This window comes from Pteropus vampyrus, unplaced genomic scaffold (genome assembly GCF_000151845.1).
Source record: "Pteropus vampyrus isolate Shadow unplaced genomic scaffold, Pvam_2.0 Scaffold5, whole genome shotgun sequence".
Taxonomy (NCBI): Eukaryota; Metazoa; Chordata; class Mammalia; order Chiroptera; family Pteropodidae; genus Pteropus; species Pteropus vampyrus.
The window spans coordinates 5,873,172-5,890,806 of record NW_011888786.1 but is presented as its reverse complement, the minus strand read 5'-3'; the positions used below and the strand labels follow the sequence as shown (position 1 = coordinate 5,890,806).

At 40.3% G+C, this 17,635-nt stretch overlaps 1 protein-coding gene across 2 annotated transcripts in view; it reads left to right on the top strand.

Annotated features, from left to right (window-relative positions):
* KCNIP4 (potassium voltage-gated channel interacting protein 4) overlaps positions 1–17,635 on the top strand; it is a 979,993-nt gene that overhangs the window by 3,340 nt on the left and 959,018 nt on the right. The window lies entirely within an intron of this gene.

Here is a 17,635-nt window from a genome sequence, read left to right as displayed (position 1 = left end):
AATTTTGAATGGTTTTTTGATGGATATCTCGTGGCTCCAACTTTTTTGTTTATTAATGATAAGGCAAACTCAAATTAGTAATTCTATAAGCATAATACTGACAAATCTATTTATTCTGATTCTAGGAAAAGCTTTTTCTTGCACAAGGCATTATTCTGTTTATGTTGTTAAAAGTGGGAAGGTACTTAACGAATGATATGATGAAGTATTAGAATTCAACAACCCTCCCTCCTTTGCTGTGCTTTTTTTCCTGGCCAATGCTCATGCAAAGTTTCATAAAATACGACTATGGGCAGTTTTGAAATTAATGAGCTATGCAATATAAAATGTGTATGCAAGATTTCTGTGAAATTGTAGACCAGAACAGTAGTTGCATCTTTTAAAGATACATTTCTGGGCTTAAAGTATATGGTCCTTTCTTGTTCTCTTTTGTCCTTTTATTTGTTTTCCTTGTCCCCACTGATTTCTGAAACCTGAGGATAATATTGCTTTTCAATATTTCATAGCAGAGTATGCTTGTTTACTTAATGGCCTCCCTTCTAGGGACTATTTCAAGTAGATTCAAGTGTGTGGGGAGAAGATATGGAGGGAGGAAGAATGAGTGTTTAATTTGTTCGGTGGGCCTTTATCATCCTTAAAAAGGTTTTAAGGTTATATAAGTACACCTGTCACTACAAGTTTCCTCACGCTTGGGCATTGAAAATCCTATCTCTTTTTCAAAAGTGGTCATTCGGTTAAAGGTTCTGCTGGTCTTTCCTCAGTTCACATGGTCCTGAGCTCACTGCAATGCTTCTTCTGTTTACTGACACTCCTTAGAAGATGAGGAACCCTGTGAGAGCAGAGCTGTTGTGTTTTGCTCACCACTGTATCCCCGGCATCTACATGAAGCCTGACGTGGAATACTTGCTCAACAACAGATGATTGTTGAATGAAGTCTACTCTCTTGCTTTCTGACGCTGCTTTATTCTATTTCCTCCTACTTGTCTCAGATCTTTTCCTGATCCTTACTTTTCCTTTTGTCCATTTTGTGCAACTTTTCACAAAGTTATGTCTTTTTTTCCTTCTCTCTACATAGTCTCTCCCTAATCAAACTGTAGGTTTGATGCATGTTGGCTCGATGCAGAGGTCTCTTTCGTGTATAGCTCTGGCCCAGTCTCTTTCCAAAGTACCAGATGGACATTTTCATGCCTTGTCGGTCAGATCCACCAGTAAGTTTTATCAGCACCTCAAAGTCAGTATGTCAGAAAAGATATCCTCTCTTTTAAGAACAATTTGTTGTTCAGATTTTGCTAATGGAGCCTTTATTTCTTGAAGCATGCAGTTAAAAAATAAAGCAAAAGTGTTTCCTTCTCTATGAAACTTCCCACCTTCATCGTTTCCTCCCTTCTTTGTGGAATTAGTCACCAAGCCTTATTTATTCTCTTCTAGTTTTTCTGTCCAGATCCTCCTCCATTTTCCATTGGACACTCAAGGTTATGTTCTTATCGTCATTGCCCAGGCCACCATGGTTGTCTCCTATTTGTATTAAGTGCCACTCCCCACTCATAACCAAATAAATTTACTAAAACCTGATTCAATCATTCTTCTGTGCAGAATCTCTTAATACTTTCTCATTCCTTACAGAACTAAAAATACTGTTTTCTTAGCTTATAGTTAAGGCATTCACAGTATGGTGAAAGTCCTCCATCCCAACATTATCTTCCATGACTCTTCTAGGTCTACGCCTACGCTGGACTGTCCCTTAGTCCCCAAACATATCTCATGCTATACCTACTGCTTAGAATGAACTTTCTGCTCCAACATTACCCACTGAACATGGTTGGATGTTAAACATCGAACACATCCTTCAAGACTTAATTCAAATACAATGTCTTTCTCATGCAGCCTTACTGATTGCTCCCTGCCTCCTCCTCAAAGTATTATGCTTTGAATTTTCAGAGATCATTTTCCTTTTTTTTGACCTATATCTGAATGACAAGGCAAAATAAACTATGAATATTTATTTTATTTGCACTTTTAAATCGTAACTCCTGATGGCAAGTACCATACATGAATTGCTCATTTTTGTACCTCTATGAATGACTGACACAGCGCTTCACAAAATGGTAGATCCTTAAAACATAGTTATTGAATTTAAACCACATTGCTCAGTGGTAGACCCTTCAAACAACCAAAATTACAATTCACATTTGATTGCTTGTCAAGTACCAGAAGTGACTTTTTTTTTCTTTCTTTCTTTCTTTTCCATTCAGTGGGCCAGGTTAACCAGGAAAGTAACACATCACCAAGATGGCATCCTCTGAACCGTGCACGTTCTTGCATCTATAATGCATGGCTATGCGAGTTTATATGTTTCTGAAGAAGGGCTTAATGAGTGCCCAGTGTTTTGTGTGTATTTCGAGCAGCAGTCGGTGTTGTCTTTGGATTGTTGCCACGTCTCTCCTTCATCCTAAATACTTTTCAGACCTATTAGCTCCAGGATGGATAGTCCAAGGGGCCCCCAGTGTGTGATTATCACCTCTCCTGGTTCTCCTCCAGATAAAAGAGTGGGACGATTAGCTAAGTCCTCCCTCTGCATCATGCTGGTGATTGTCCATACTATTCTGAGTTCACATTACAGAGAATGGCGCTTCCTAACCTTTCCCAACCCAGAGCATAAATGGCACCACCACCAAGGCCCCCATGATTACTATCATCTTCATCATTATCCTCATCTGATGATAGATGCTTTCGTATTTACAGCAGTGGCTGTGGAAAGGAATGGAAACATTAAAAATCTGAGCTATCGTTCAGTGTATGCACATCCATGTTCTTAGGTGCATTTTCTTTCCTATCACACTTCACAGAGAGAATCAGGCCGCGTTGGGAGGGAATCGGGAGGGATGTGGAAACCATGGCAGGGCTGAGATGAGATGAGGTTTTTAGCCCTTTTACTCTCATCGCCGTGGCCCCATCTCTTCATGATTGGCTGTTCTACATGCATACATATGCCCGTAGCATTAGAAAATCTGAAAAAGAAGAGACTCTCAGTGTTTAAACATACTAGTTTTCTGTGCACTCCAACAATCTAAGGAATCACTTGAACGGGGCTATAAATATAGGCTTTGCCATCTCGAGCAGTTGGCCTCCGTGTCCATCTTGAGGGCTGATTCTTGTTCCCGAACGAACATAGCCAGTGTTCCTGGATGGCTCTCCCATTGGAAATAGGTTGTCAGTTTAAATACCTTGTGGATATGTTACTGATCTTTTAGAAAGTTCTCTCCCCTACATATTCTACCCCAGTTATTAGGTAAAAATAAGTAGTCAACTCATATTACAACAATGGTTCGTAATGTTTTGGTTACCTGAAATTTGGATCGGCTTTAGGAAATGTGCCCCCATCCCCATGTATTCAAGGAGCATCTGCTCATGAATAGAGAGTAAAAAGTCTTTAGGGAATTAGAACTGGCATTTTTATTTTATAGGTCTTTACTTTAAAAAGGTTTTGGAGGAAAAATGCACTTTTATCTCCAGATGTCAATATTTCCTAATATTCTGAAGAATCTTTTGAGTGAAGGAGTTTATTTAAGAAATGACATTACCTACAGCCCAAGTGGGACTCAAAATCAGATTTGACTGATATAGTAACCACTGCGGTCTAATGACTATGCATGCTCATGCTCTCTTTCTCCTGTCTTCATTGTAATGCCATCTGCCCATTATGTTTACAGATGCTAAGGTGTCCCGAAGAATGCCCCTAAATATGATTTTTTTTTTACAAGAGAAGATATGACTTCCAAATGTCTTCATGATTTTCATAATAAAATTAGGTGAAGATAGCACACGCAATTATTAAACTGATCTACATCTCAGAACAGACATTCTGCCAGGGAATTTATTTTGGGTTGTAACTTTTTGTACTTTAATGAATTTTCATTAGACTAGCGTAAGAAAAATACTTACCCCAATTTGGTCTAGCCCATACCTTTTATGTTTTGTACATAGTAAGTGCTCTAGAGATGTGGTGAATGAGGTGAATGAATAAAAGTATCTTATATTATACCCCAAGAGTAGAGATTTGCTTCTGTGGTACAACTCATTCCATCACTGCACAAAACTGATCCTCGGGTCACCTTCTTGTTGTATCTGCAGTGAATCTGAAAAACAAAACAAAACAAGACAAAACAAAACAAATAGCCCCCAAACAAAAACACACACACAACCAATTAATATAGAAATAATAAACAGACATTTCAAAAACAGCACTGTCAAATTCAGTTCTGAGAACAAGGTTAATTTGGAGAGAAGTTTAATTTAGAGAAATTTTATTTAATTTAGAAAGGTAAGAGCAAAGAAAATGACCACTGAGTATAATGTTGCTGTTTCTTTTTCTTCATATCTAAAAATGGTAGCCATTGCATCCACTTGTAGATTATGGGGATGGATTCTGTAATGATGAAATGAGATTAATTTAACAAATATAGACAGGGAAACTCCTTGGCACTAGGTTGAGTGAGATGTGGAGTTTGCCTTCAGAGAGCTTGCTGTTTATGCAAGAGATAATTATTGAGGATGCACCAGGTACAGTAAAGTCCTCACTTATATCAGTAAGTTCTTGGAAACTGAATGTAAGCAAAATGACATATAATGAAACCAACTTTACCACAGGCTAATCGATATAAATAAACAGGAGTCCAGTTCCTATGGAATGTATCTGGTCACAGAAACCTTACCAAACTTCTAAATAAGGACCCAAAACACTTATAATATTAAACATTGAAATAAATATAAGCTACACATCATTTAAGAAAGATTAATTAAAACCAGTCAGACAATTTTCCAGTTGAGGGTCGCAGGTACCTGGACTCTGTCATAGCAGCTCAGGGTGCCAGGTGGGAACCCACACTGGACAGGATGCCCTTCCCTCCCAGGGCCATTCACATACCCATCCGCCCACATTCAGCAGGAGTAGGATGAGATAGACACGCCAGTTCACCTCACGTGTACATCTCTGGGATGTGGGAGGAAACCAGAGAGTCCAGAGAAAATCCATGCAGGCATGGGGGAGGATATGCAAACAGACAGTGGCCACAACTGGGAATCGATTTTTTTTTTCCCATCGATGTTGTAACAAAATGACATTGAACGTAATGACGGTATTCAAGGACCTGCTGTATTTATAGTTGAGTAGCAGAAAAAGAAATTACTAGACATGAATATTTTAAAATAGTCGCTGCCATAACAGAGGTAAGGATCAAGTGAGACAGTGTTGAAAAGCAAAATGATTTCCAGTTGGTATAAGTACCATTCCTTTCCAATTAGATACAGAGAAAGCAGTGATATTGAACTTGACCTTTTTCTCATTGGGGGTCTTACAGATAAAGCTATCAAAAGAACTAGGCTTGAAATTCTATATTTGTTTTATTGTCCAGTTTCTTCCTGCCTTCTCTCAATTTTCCCATCTGTAATATAGGTTTACCTGTCAACCACTTAGAGACATTGTGACACCATCTAAGCCATTTTAAAGATTTTTAAAGTTTATGATGCTGGTAGTCTATGAAGACGTGCACTTTTTTCATAGAACAAATATAATTTTGAAGCTTGGAAAGTACAAAGTGAGTAATAACTTCTGTTTAAAGATAGTCATAAAGGAATTGAAAATGCCCAGTTCTCCTAATGTCAGTTTAACAAACGTTCCAGTAAAGGCAGAGGCATTTCAAATTAGTGTAGGATTTTTAAAATGAAATAGAATATTACTCTCGTTTTTAAATTTAATTCTGCAATCATTTATCATAATATTGTTATTCCTGATCTAATACTGTGAATACTTGTGAAAATCAGATTCTGCTAAACCTTTCTTATATCTTTTCCAAGAATTCTTAAATCGCTCTCCATATTATCTGTTTTTCCAAACTCCCTTTAATCTGAGGCCCGAATCTCTTCCTACTGAGACGCACAGGATTATTGCAATCTGCTCTCAATTCCCTCTCCTCTCGTGGTCCAGTTGTCATCACAGTTTCCTACCAATGCGATCTCAGAGTTGTGCAGGCTCTGACACACCGGTGCCTGACATTACTTTGAAGGTGGTGGGGAGGGGAATCTTGGGAGACAAGTGTAAAACAACGAGACTTCAGAGCCAGGCACTGAGAAACTTGGAAAAAGGAGGATGGAAACTGCAAAGTGCAGCAATATGCAGGGACAAGGGAGTGAGGGATTTTTTCTACCATGGCTTGATGGGATAAACCCAATGTTCGATGGAGGCATTATAAGATAGTTTTTAAAAAGGCAATACATCTAAACTGCAAAGCTGGAAGATAATAAATACTAGCAATTCTGGTGTGATTTAAGTATCAGATTTGTAGTTAAATCCTACAAACCCTCATAGTTAAATTAAAGTTGTCGATGTAGATTACAAATGAAAATTAGTCATTAAAATACTTTCAAAATAATTGTTCAGCTGTCAGGATAAATACTGACAATACAACATCTTCAGACTGGGAAGATCGAACTGTAGAAATAGTTTGTTAGAAACATTGCAATTTAGAACAGTTACATTTATCCTTGGATCTCTGAGTAAGAGATTGCAGCTTTTCATAAATATCATTGGAATAGAATTTCAGATCTCAAGCAGTGACAGTTATAACTTAAGTCTTAATGTAACTTCGTTCTGAGTTTTAGATACCGTTTTGAAGATGTTATTCAATAGTCATCTATTTAAAACACATTTACCAATTACCTACTATAGGAAAGATGCTGCTAGTAGATATTTCAAAATATATAGGCATGTTAGTTGTTTAGGGTACAGCGATTCAGTTTTAAATCATGTTTTCCTTCTCCACCCCAGAATTCTACATGATTTGAATTGTGTATTGATTAAATAAAGCATGCCAGCTTACTTCATTTTCAAAGGCACTTGCTAAATACCTTCACTGGATCCTGATGCTTGTCCTCGATGGAGGAAATCAGCAGCTACTGGTGGGAAATGGATGTAAAACCAGGGAAACTTGCGATAGCTGGAGAAGAAATTGGAGAGGAGAATATTATTGACATCCGTGCCTGGCACATAGATAAATGGTCCATGCTTGTCAGCTAATGGGGAATAAAAGAGTTTCAAAAGCCAGAGCTGGTTCGCAGAGTGAACTGCTGCAGAATGTGGATGGTGGGTGTAGAATGAAGCCTCAAGATCAGGCTCTGGAGTCAGAGTTAGGGTTCAGGTACTATGGTGTCTGCTGCTGTGTGACCTTGGGAAGCCACATGGCCTCTCTGTAGTTTAGTTTCTTTATGAATGGTCTATGCCTGGAACATTCTTGCCCCATACACTCCATTGGCATGCTTCCTTGCTTATTCAGGTCTCTGTTAAAATATTATGTCTCTGATGACTTCATCTAAGGTAAACTCACCTGTGTCTCAAGCCCTTTATTCTGATTTACTTTCCTTGATAGCTTTTATATACTCCTTCAAAGAAAAAAATATATATATATATCTATATTATTATCCTATATTTGTATATACTAGAATACTATATGGACATAGTATATATTTTTTATATCTACACGTGTATATCTTTATTTTGTGTATATGTATTTACTTTTATTATTCTTCCTCTTAGAATAATTGATTGTACATTGAATGGTAAATCGATGAAGAAATCCCATTTGTACAGATTGCACTGAGGATTAACTGACCTAATGTATATAAAGCGCTCAGCACAGTGCCTGACAGGGTCTGATAAATGTGACTTGTGCTCATTTCTTAATTATTTTGGCCTGAGAAGAAGTCTTCTGATCCTGAGGATGGGAAATCAGGGGAGTGTGAGGTTGGGAGCATGTGGGGGCGATGGAGGGTGTGAGTCATGAGGGAGGGCACTTGACCTCTGGAAGGGGGTAAATCTTGTCCTCTGACACAGCGAGAAGAGAAGGCCACCTCAGGGTGACCTACTGGGGGACCCTGCGGAGGAGCTGGGCTGTGAGCTGGGCTTTGAACGAGCACTGCTGTTTTGAGAGGTTCTGAGGAAGCATTTCATGGATGGCATGAAGGAATTTGTTTGACTGGAATAGATGGTCGTCTGAGAAGTGTTGAGGCTGAGAGACACGAGACCGGGGAGAGTCTAAGAAATGTGAATTTTATCCAGTGGGCAGCAATTCAAGATTTCTGAGAAAGGTGATGGCATCATCAAAGTGACACCTTTGGAAGTCTGTCTTGTCTTGCTGAAAAGGAAAGATGCAAAGAAGGGGGAGCGTTCAGGGGGTGAGGTCGGTTGAGAAGACATTGCAGTTGTCCAGGGTGTAGGTCGGATTGGCCGGTTTTGGAGCGATGCCAGTCGGGGAGAAAGCGCATCTCGCACATTCTGGTGGCACTATGGATGGTCTTTGTACTGACTGAAGGTGGGCGTGGGGTGAGGTGGGAGACCAAGGACATGCAGAGTCAATTGCGCTCTGAAGCGGGCTCTGCCTTCAGACTGTGGTGACTAGGTAAAGGGCTCAGCTTCCGGTGATGGGGAGTTAGTATTCCAAAGACAAGAGAAGGAAATTGGGTGTCTGCTCTGGTAAGATCAAAAGAATTCAGTTCGACGATCTTTGGGAGTACTAGGGGGCTACCCTGGTAAGAGGGGCACTAGATAGTTTTGAATATCCTTTTTTGTTGATAAATGAATTGAGGCTTAAAGGTGTTAAGCAACTTGCCCATATTTACACAGCTAAAGATTGGGAAATTTTAACGATTGGGGATATTTGCCAGCGTGATTATTAATTCATACAGAACCTTCTCCACTCTCCTGCCCAGGGAGGGCAGGGCTGGGGAAGAGTGAAGAGTGGCAGTCTGGGGCAACCTAATATTGTTCTGGGGTAGGGAGGGGTGCGGGCTGGGCTCAGCTCAACAGAAGCAGTGCTTATTGCCCAGTTTGGTGGTACATGGAGTTAAAGGGCATGGATTTCTAGATGACATCCAAGGTAAAGATCAAAGCTGGCGCCCAGTCCAAGTGATCCTGCATGGGAGAAGGAGCCTTGATAGCCAGCCTCATAGGTTGGGAAAAGGCTGGTTAATACTTGAGGAGTTTGAATGGCAGTGAAATTAACCTGCAGGCCCCCACCCCTGCCCCTGAGCCTGAGTTGAAGGGCTGATGGAAGTGACTGATGTGGACAAGCTGGAGCCAGGTAAGGGTGTGGAGCAGACGGGGCCTTGGAAGTGCACGGCACAGGGAAGTTTTTGAAGGATGTATGCTATCGCATGCAAAGACATGATTTTGATTCAGAGAGCCCTCCACTTGCCTAGCTGCCCCCTTCCTCCCTCCACGGCTCGATCCTGAATCGTTTCTCCATCCCACCCTGTGGACTCAGGGCACAGACAATCTTGCTAAGACTAACTGAGATTATGTAACATTTCTGCAAGCAGAGAAGCCCAGCCATCTTCCATCCTGTCGGAAGAAGTTGCGAATCCTTTCAGTACTGTTCCTTAATGAATACAGTTTTCATTAATTGTTTGGTGTCTGCCAACCCAGAGTACAGAGACTGTGCACACTTCCAAGACACACCGGGGCACTCAAATATTTGTTGTCCAATGGGTAATGAAGCGCCTTTAAATGTACTGATAAAGTGCAGTCAAATAGTGTTATAACTATTAGGTAAGCCTCATAATTCTGCCATCATGAAATGGAGCAAGCACTTAGGGAACTCCAAGAAATTCTTTTTCTCTCTCACTCTTTGGACACATTTCTGGTCTCAGGACATATTTCACTCAACTTCATTCCAATCAGCATAGTCGTTCTGTACATTATATAAATCACACAGTGTGCTGGATGCTTGGGGATGCAGATACCTTGTCTGTCCTCATAGATGGCCAGCAAGGAAGAAATACCTTCAGGGGTACAGGAGCAGCATGCTGAGAGTTTTAGAATAGTGAGTTAAGGATGCTATAGGAACATATGGGAAAAAATTAATATGGTTTAGGGGTCAGAAAGGAATTTCTAAAGCGAGGAGAAATTAAGTCAATCCCTGAATGACACTGAGATCTAGACAGGAACAAGAGTAGAGAACACACTCGAAGAACTAAAGAACATCCAGGAACAAAAGAAGAGAGTGAGAGAGCGACGAGAGATAATAGCGGAGGGGCAGACACAAGGTCGATGGCTGAGAGTTTGAGTTTTATTATTATTAAGGATTTGGCACTGAGAAATGACAGGGGGGGGTTAAGCAGGGAAATGAGATAAGGAAATAGCCACGTCACATCTTCTGTCCTTGGTCCCTACACTCAGAAAAAAACATAAGACAGTTATTCCAGTGACCAACAAACTGTTGATCACTTCTTTGTGGAATCTGGCATTATTCTCTCAGCCTCTTTCTCTTTTTTTTTTTTTATTTTTATTTTTTAAATTTATTTACCGTTTTTTTTCCTGCTTTGCCTAAGGTCATAAATCTGTCTTTGCTCTCTCCTTTAGAACTCACTGCTCACCATGTCGTGTCTGGGTCAGCAATTTCCAAAGTGTTTGGGTCTCATATCCCTACTTGTAACAAGTTTTGAGCATGCACTTTCGTTTTTATAGATTTCATTACAAATTCTATGCTTGTACTTATAGCAAGTATGTGTAATAATTATTAGTAAAACGTAACTGCTTTCTTTTTTTGTTAAATAATAACCACGTTAGAAATAGCAGTGTCAAACCCAAAAAGTTTGATCCCAGCTACCTCCTGTGAAGGCATTTCTATTTATCCTTAGCTAACACAGGGAGAAAAGTCTAACAAAGAACGATCAACAATGTGTAATTTCATCAACAGGTAACTTCCATATATATATTTATGTGATCGTTTATGCAAATATCAAGTGTTACAGAGGTAATGCTACCTTACAGTGCTGTTGTTAACAATTCATTCCTCCTCAGTGCTTTAGGCCAATTGTGGCTGTTCTCTTCCCTCTTGAGAACTTTTCTGCATCGTTCAGACTCTGCTTTGTCCTGATTTGTTTCTGGCATACTCTGTCTGCATTCTGAGTTTTTCACTGTTTCACACATGATGGTAGTGCCAATTCCAAAGAAGCCACACTCTCCCTGTCTACAGATACCCAAAGATTTCATGAGACACACATGAGCTAGTGCCTAATACATTAAAATGGGTATATAATATAGGTTACCACCGCTAACATATGGGCATTTTCTGACTCAGCCACAGAAAGCTCATCTGTTATTTCTGTTTCATGAATCCATGCAGTGTGGGTCTGACACCTGCTAATTTGTAGGGAACTTGAGCCAACCCCAGCTACCCAACTACAGTGGGTAATTACATAACCTCTAGGCCTTCCCAGGAAAGGATAGTTTTCATCAAAAAAGCCTGAGCCTTAAGTTTTTAAAGGCTTATGGTTTGTGCACATTTAGGTGTCTGCCTGTGGGGTTGCAAAGTAGCGAGAGATGAGATCAAGTTGGAAATGATGAGCTAAGGGTGACGTGCAAAGGCCACCATGGTAGTATGTGTTAACATTCTGAGTTTACATGGCCTTTCTGACAATCTAAACAAACATCTTCAAATCAGGCCTCAGGTTACTGATTCCCAGTCAACCCTCTGAAGTTTAGACTCTGTGAATGTAGAGATTGGCTATTCTGTTCACTATAAATCCCATATGCTTTGAACAGGGCCTGCCAACAGTAGGCTCTCAACTATTGGTTGAATGAAGACACTATTACAAAAACCTAGCTCCTGCTTGCTGTCCATTAGGGGAGACAGAGACAGTTGGACAAGTAACAGACCAGTGTGACTTAAGTGCTAAAATGAAAGCACATGCAAAGTCCTACGGGAGCAAAGGTACAGGAATAACTACCTGCGTAGGGAGGTTCAGGCGGAGGAAAATGTCATCTCAACTGGGTCATGAAATGTGTTGAGGCTTATCTAGTGGAGCAGAGAGAAAGGGATTCAGTGGTGTAAAGTACAGCGTGTGCCAAGACTCAGATTTGTGTGAAGATTCAAGCCACGTTTAGGGAATGGTAAGAAGGTCCATGTGGACTGTCTACTGGTGATATGGAGAGATGCATCCAGAAACGAGGCTGGGAGGGTAGATAGTGGTCGATTGTTTCAGACCCTTGAATTTCTGACTGAGGAGTTTGAATTACAATCTGCAGGCAGTGGAGAGCCATAGAAGGGTGTTAAGCAAGGGAATGATAGTACTTGTTTTAGAAAGAAATGATGAAGGTAGCTTCACAGAAGTCAAGGGGACTAATTGGAACAGTAGTACAGACAATGTAGATGGGAGACCTGAATTAAAGCAGTGTGGCAGGCAGAAGAGAGATGTGGCAGGTAAAACTAATACATCATTAAGCATTGGAATAAGGCAAGAAAAGCAAGAGTTGAGACATTCCCGTGTGTAGCTGCAAACTTCAGTGAGAATTCTTGAGGATATGGCTGCTTTGGAACTTACTGAGCTTGAGATACTTCTGTACTACTGTTCCAGAGTAAGAGAAAGCCAGCTTGTGGCCGAAAGTGTGTACCCAGATCTCAGAAGAAGCTAGAGATACAGATTTAGGAGCCAGTGGATTGCAGGTAAAGCCACGAGAACAGAGGAGGTCACTTAGGGAGAGAACAGAGCTTGGAATGGAGTACTAAGAGATAGATTACAATTAAGTGACTATACCAGGGAGGGGGCACCCGCAAAGGAGTCAGTGAAGGATCGTACGAGGGGGTAAAAGGGTTGGCAGCCAAGAGTAGTACCATGGACGCCAAGGGAAGGAAACTTTTCCAGTACTTGGTCAATTATCTTAAGTGCTTTTCATGGTTAAATAAAATGAGAACTGAAAGGATTCAGCAGTTAGGAGGTGGAAGCAATTTCAGTGGGGCAGAAGCCAGATTGCGATGGGTTTGGGTGTGAGTGAGGAAATGAAGGACAGCAAATGTAGGCAGTTCTTCTAAGACGTTTTTGTTGCGAACGGAAAGCGGGTAGATGGAGAAGTTGCTTGAGCGAGTAATTGCTGGCAGATTCCTTTTGTTGGCCAGGGGACATTTGGCCATGTTTGTAGACATTGACCATGGTAGGGCAGTGGCTGGGCAGCGGAGCACAGTGGTCTGAAACACGATAAAGAGAATCATTCTTCTACTCTAGCACCTTTGTACCTTGTATGTACCATGTACAGCACTCACTGGACCAAAGTGAAATTTTCTACTTAAATTTGAACTACTTATAAAAATACAGAAAAGTATAAAGAATAAGAACCACCTGAGGATTTCTTACTCAAAACTGATAGTTAATAATTTTACAAAATGTTCGCTGCCGGCCTTCTTTACATAAAAGCCACATGATATTAACAGTAAAGTTGACATGCATTTTGTGACCTCCTGGATCCTTTTTCCCGGCTCTTCTCCTCTGAAGTTCTAACTACTACCATGAATTTAGTGTGTGTGCTTCTAATTCGCTTTAATATCCTCTTACCTGCGTGCTTGAGCAGTGTGTCATATGTTCATGCATGCCTGAGTCCTTTCTAGCCGCTATGACAAAATACCACGAATTGCGTAGCTTATGAGCAGTGGGAATATATTGCTCACAGTTCTGGAGACTTGAAGTCTGAGATCAGAATGGCGGTGTGGTCAGGTGAGGGCCCTCTGCCCAGTCCCAGACTGCTCATTATATCCTCAGATGGTGGAAGGTGCTAGGGAGCTCCCTGGGGCCTCTTTTATAAGGACACTAATCCCACGAATGAGGACTCCACCCTCATGACCTGATCACATCTCAAAGGCCTCATCTACTAGTGCCATCACCTTTGAGGGTTAGGATTTCAACATATGCATTTTGAGGAGACACAGACATTCATACCACAGCAATGTGTGTGTATTTAAATTTACACAAATAGAATATTTCAAGATTTTTTCACATAACATTATGTCTTGGAGATCTAGCTGTACAGATGGATATAGTTTAATCTTCTTACATGCTGAATATTACTTGTGCAATATTTTATTGCTGTGTCCATTTCCTCTAAGAGACTGAGTCATTCTGGGCCAGAAATTGTTTGCTGTTCATATTTGTAACCCCAATGCCTAAGTATTTGTTCACTAAGTGCGTAAAGGGACAGGTAGACAGGTGGGGTTTGGAAAGGAGCATGGTAGCGAGGCTCTTCCTGAGACGTCAGGGGAGGACTCAGGTTTGGGGAGGACTTCAGGCCTGGCAGGTTCTATAAGTTGTGAAACAGAAGGGGATGCCATTTTCTGAGAAGAGGGTGGCGATGAGGGTTTCAGAAATGTGGTATAGAATTATAACCTTTAGTTTAACTGGGAGAAGATTATCCCGAATAGTTACCGTTTCTATAAGAGCCGTACAATGAGGCTCACTTTGTTTTTGGGTTTATGAATGATCAGAACCAGAAAACACCAATCAGCTTCTAAAATATTTATTTGTTTGCCCAAATTCTTCTTTCCCATTTTTTTTTTCTTTTTTTTAGCACTAGCGGAAGAAATGGTGGCATGTTTTTTGACTACAGAATATTTTGTGATTTAAATCAGTTTAAGGTTTCTGGGAAGCATTCATCTAGTTGTCCTTGGACTCTTATTAAAGATATTTTTATGCTGGATATGATGAATTGGGATATTTAATGTAGTTTAATTTATCTTGCATGTGAATAATCCACCCTGGTTTATATGCAAGATGGTTAGGCAACCTGCTCTAGGTCCCACAATAAGTGTCAGAGCATGCAAATGACAAGCTTAAGCCCATGTCCATCTGAGTCCAAAGCCTTCGTTCTTTCTACTCTTCACAGCTATTTCCCAAATTTATATAGAAATCTAATCTGTTTGCTCTATTTATTAGAAACAGAGTCATGTGAGTTAAACATTAAACATGAAAATAATAGAGGAAATTAAAAATTGGTACCTCATTCTCTAGCTACAGAACTGTAAGGTGCTGTCTGGAGGCCTTGGCTGTGGGCCGGATGTGGGGTTACTAAGGCCAGGACTTGGGCTGCAAGGAGCTCCTGCTCTTGCTCGCTTCCTAATTCCTAGGCCCCCTCTCTTCGGTTTTGGTGCTTCCATTCAGTCCTTATGCTTTGAGAATTAGTGACACATTGCTCCTCTTCCCAGAGAGTTTTAGGAGGTGAGGTGGAGTCTACATTTTATATCCACATTAAAATGTCCACATTTTAATCCCTGGAACCTGAGGCTGTTACTCTCTATGGTGATAGGGATTTTGAAGGTGTGTTTAAGTTAAGAATCTTGATATGAGGAGATTGTCTTAGGTTATAGAGTGGCCCCAGTCTAGTCACACGAGTCATGAATGGTGGAGATCCTTTCCTAGCTCTGGTCAGATGGATGTCACTAAGGAAGACGGTCAGAGAGGTGAAAACTTATTGCTTTGCAGGTGGAAGAAGTGGGCCACAGCCAAGGAATGTAGGTGCCCTCTAGCAGTTGGAAAAGCAAATGGGTTCTTCTGTAGCGCCTCCAGAAAGGAATCTCGCCCTACCAACACCTCGTGTTGTGAAGATTATAAGAAGTTTAGGGTTGGTAATTGTACAGTGCTTATCCTGGTACTCGGGGTGTTTAACAAATGGTCACCATGATGATGAAGATGTTCTAAAGTGTTGGATTCCTCTCACTTATTTGAAAGGTAAAATCACCTAGTTTATTTGCATCTACATATAGACTCCTGGGAAGAGATATAATTTACCTTCTGTGAAAGCTAAGCTCTTCTTCTATGAAATAGAGGAGAAATATATAGTAATGGAAGGCAGGCTTGTCTAGTAGTCACACTTGGGCCTTGGGGACAGCCTTGAACTGAATCCCAATTCCATCACGTAATACTCTGTGACTTCACTGTCCTCTCCTGTTAAGTGGGTTAATAATTATATGGACCTCCTAGGAGTATTGTATAAGTTAGAATTATATGAGGTGATGCATGTAAACTTTTAGCAATAGCAATTACCCAGTAAGTATTGGCTATACATAGCTGAAGGAACTTTATGGCTATTCAATTAAAAATAACTACCAATTTATATAAACCTTTTCCAACTTATAAACTCTTTGGCTGACCATATATCCTTTGGCTCTTTCAATATCCTAAAAGTGGTTGGTGATAATACCTTTTTTAAATGTTAGAAAATTGAGGATCAGTGAGATCTGTTCAGGGTCACAATGAGCAAAAATGGGCTCTACAGTCTTCTAGCTCCAATGTCCCTACTCTCACTTATTCATTCGACAAATTTCTTGAGCATGAACTATGTGCCAGGACACTAGGCAATTTGCTGAGGTGCAACAATCACTAAGACAGCCGCTGCCTCTCTTATCATGGGGTCTTTAAACATAGCGAGGCTCTAGACATTTAGACAAATTATTTACATTGACGATTACCAAAGAAGTTTCATTATTGTCAGTGGAAACGATATCATGGGAAACTAAACTTTCTGAGGAGGTTCTTCCTGAAGAAATAACATTTAATTAGAAGGAGGAGTAAGAGTTAGGGTGCAGAGGATGGGGCTAAAGGAATTCCGTGTGATGGGAATCCCAGGAGTGAAAGCCTGGAGGTTGGAAATGAAATGGCATCTTTGAATTGGAATCAATCTAGTATGGCCGCCGTGAAGTGAGTACGGAGGAGAGATGAGAACAATGCGCCCTGGAGATCAGTGACCGCCACCTGAAGGACTCAGGACATTTGCTTAAGGGCAGCAGAATATAACTGTCACGGGGAACTAGATTATAGAGAAGTGACAGTGGAGGAAAGAGGAGAGAGATGGAGGAGTAGAGACGAGACCTTAGGGCAGTAACCTGAAGAACTCTGTGCATTGTGAGTGTGGAGGAAATTGTTTAAAATTACAGGTGATCTACCCCAAATCTAAGTTTGTGGAGTTAACGCTAACTTTCATGAAATTGAGATAGAGGATGGCAGACTGCTTCCTGCAGGTAAGAGGGAAAACTATTTTTTTCCCCTTAATCCAGAGGCCTTATCCAAAGACTACTTGGCTAAATTTTATAGAAATTATCAATAAATAGAAATTATACTTCTGGTCTATAAAAATCATTTGCAGATATGTAACTATTTAGTCAAAGGAAGTTTCATTTTCTTTATTCAACATGAAAAACTGATTTATCTTGGAGACTATTTGTACCTACTGATCTTCTCTTGATACAAGACATACCAACACCTAAAGTTGTTGGTCTAAATGTAGAAGAATCTATGTTTTACCTGTAAAGGACCTGGTCATCAGCTTAACCGGTGCCTGTCTCTCTCCTGTGACACTGTGGGGATGAATGTTTGCTTGCAGCAGAATACTGGAGATGTGGGACTACTTATTTCTGCTGAAAACACCATTGCTATCTAAGAGTAAGGGCGAGAGAAGAAATGAAAGCCAGAACCACTGCATTAAAAAATTCAATATTCTTTTTGAAATTAAATTTATTGGGGTGGTATTGGTTAGTAAAATTATATAGGCTTCAAGTATATAAGTCAATAATATTTCATATGTAAATTGCATTGTGTGTTCACCACACAAAGTCAAATCTCCTTCCATTAGCCATATATAAAAAATTCAATACTTGAGCTAGGAAGATTTTAAGACTCAGATATATAAAAGGTTAAATAGCAATTCTAGGTGGTATATAAAAAGTACGAATAGCCAGCAAAGGCAGTAAATATTATAGTAGGTGGTCAGAAAAAGATGAGATTATTGTAGGTTAGGGTGGCTGGGGAGGAGGGCTTCACGGAG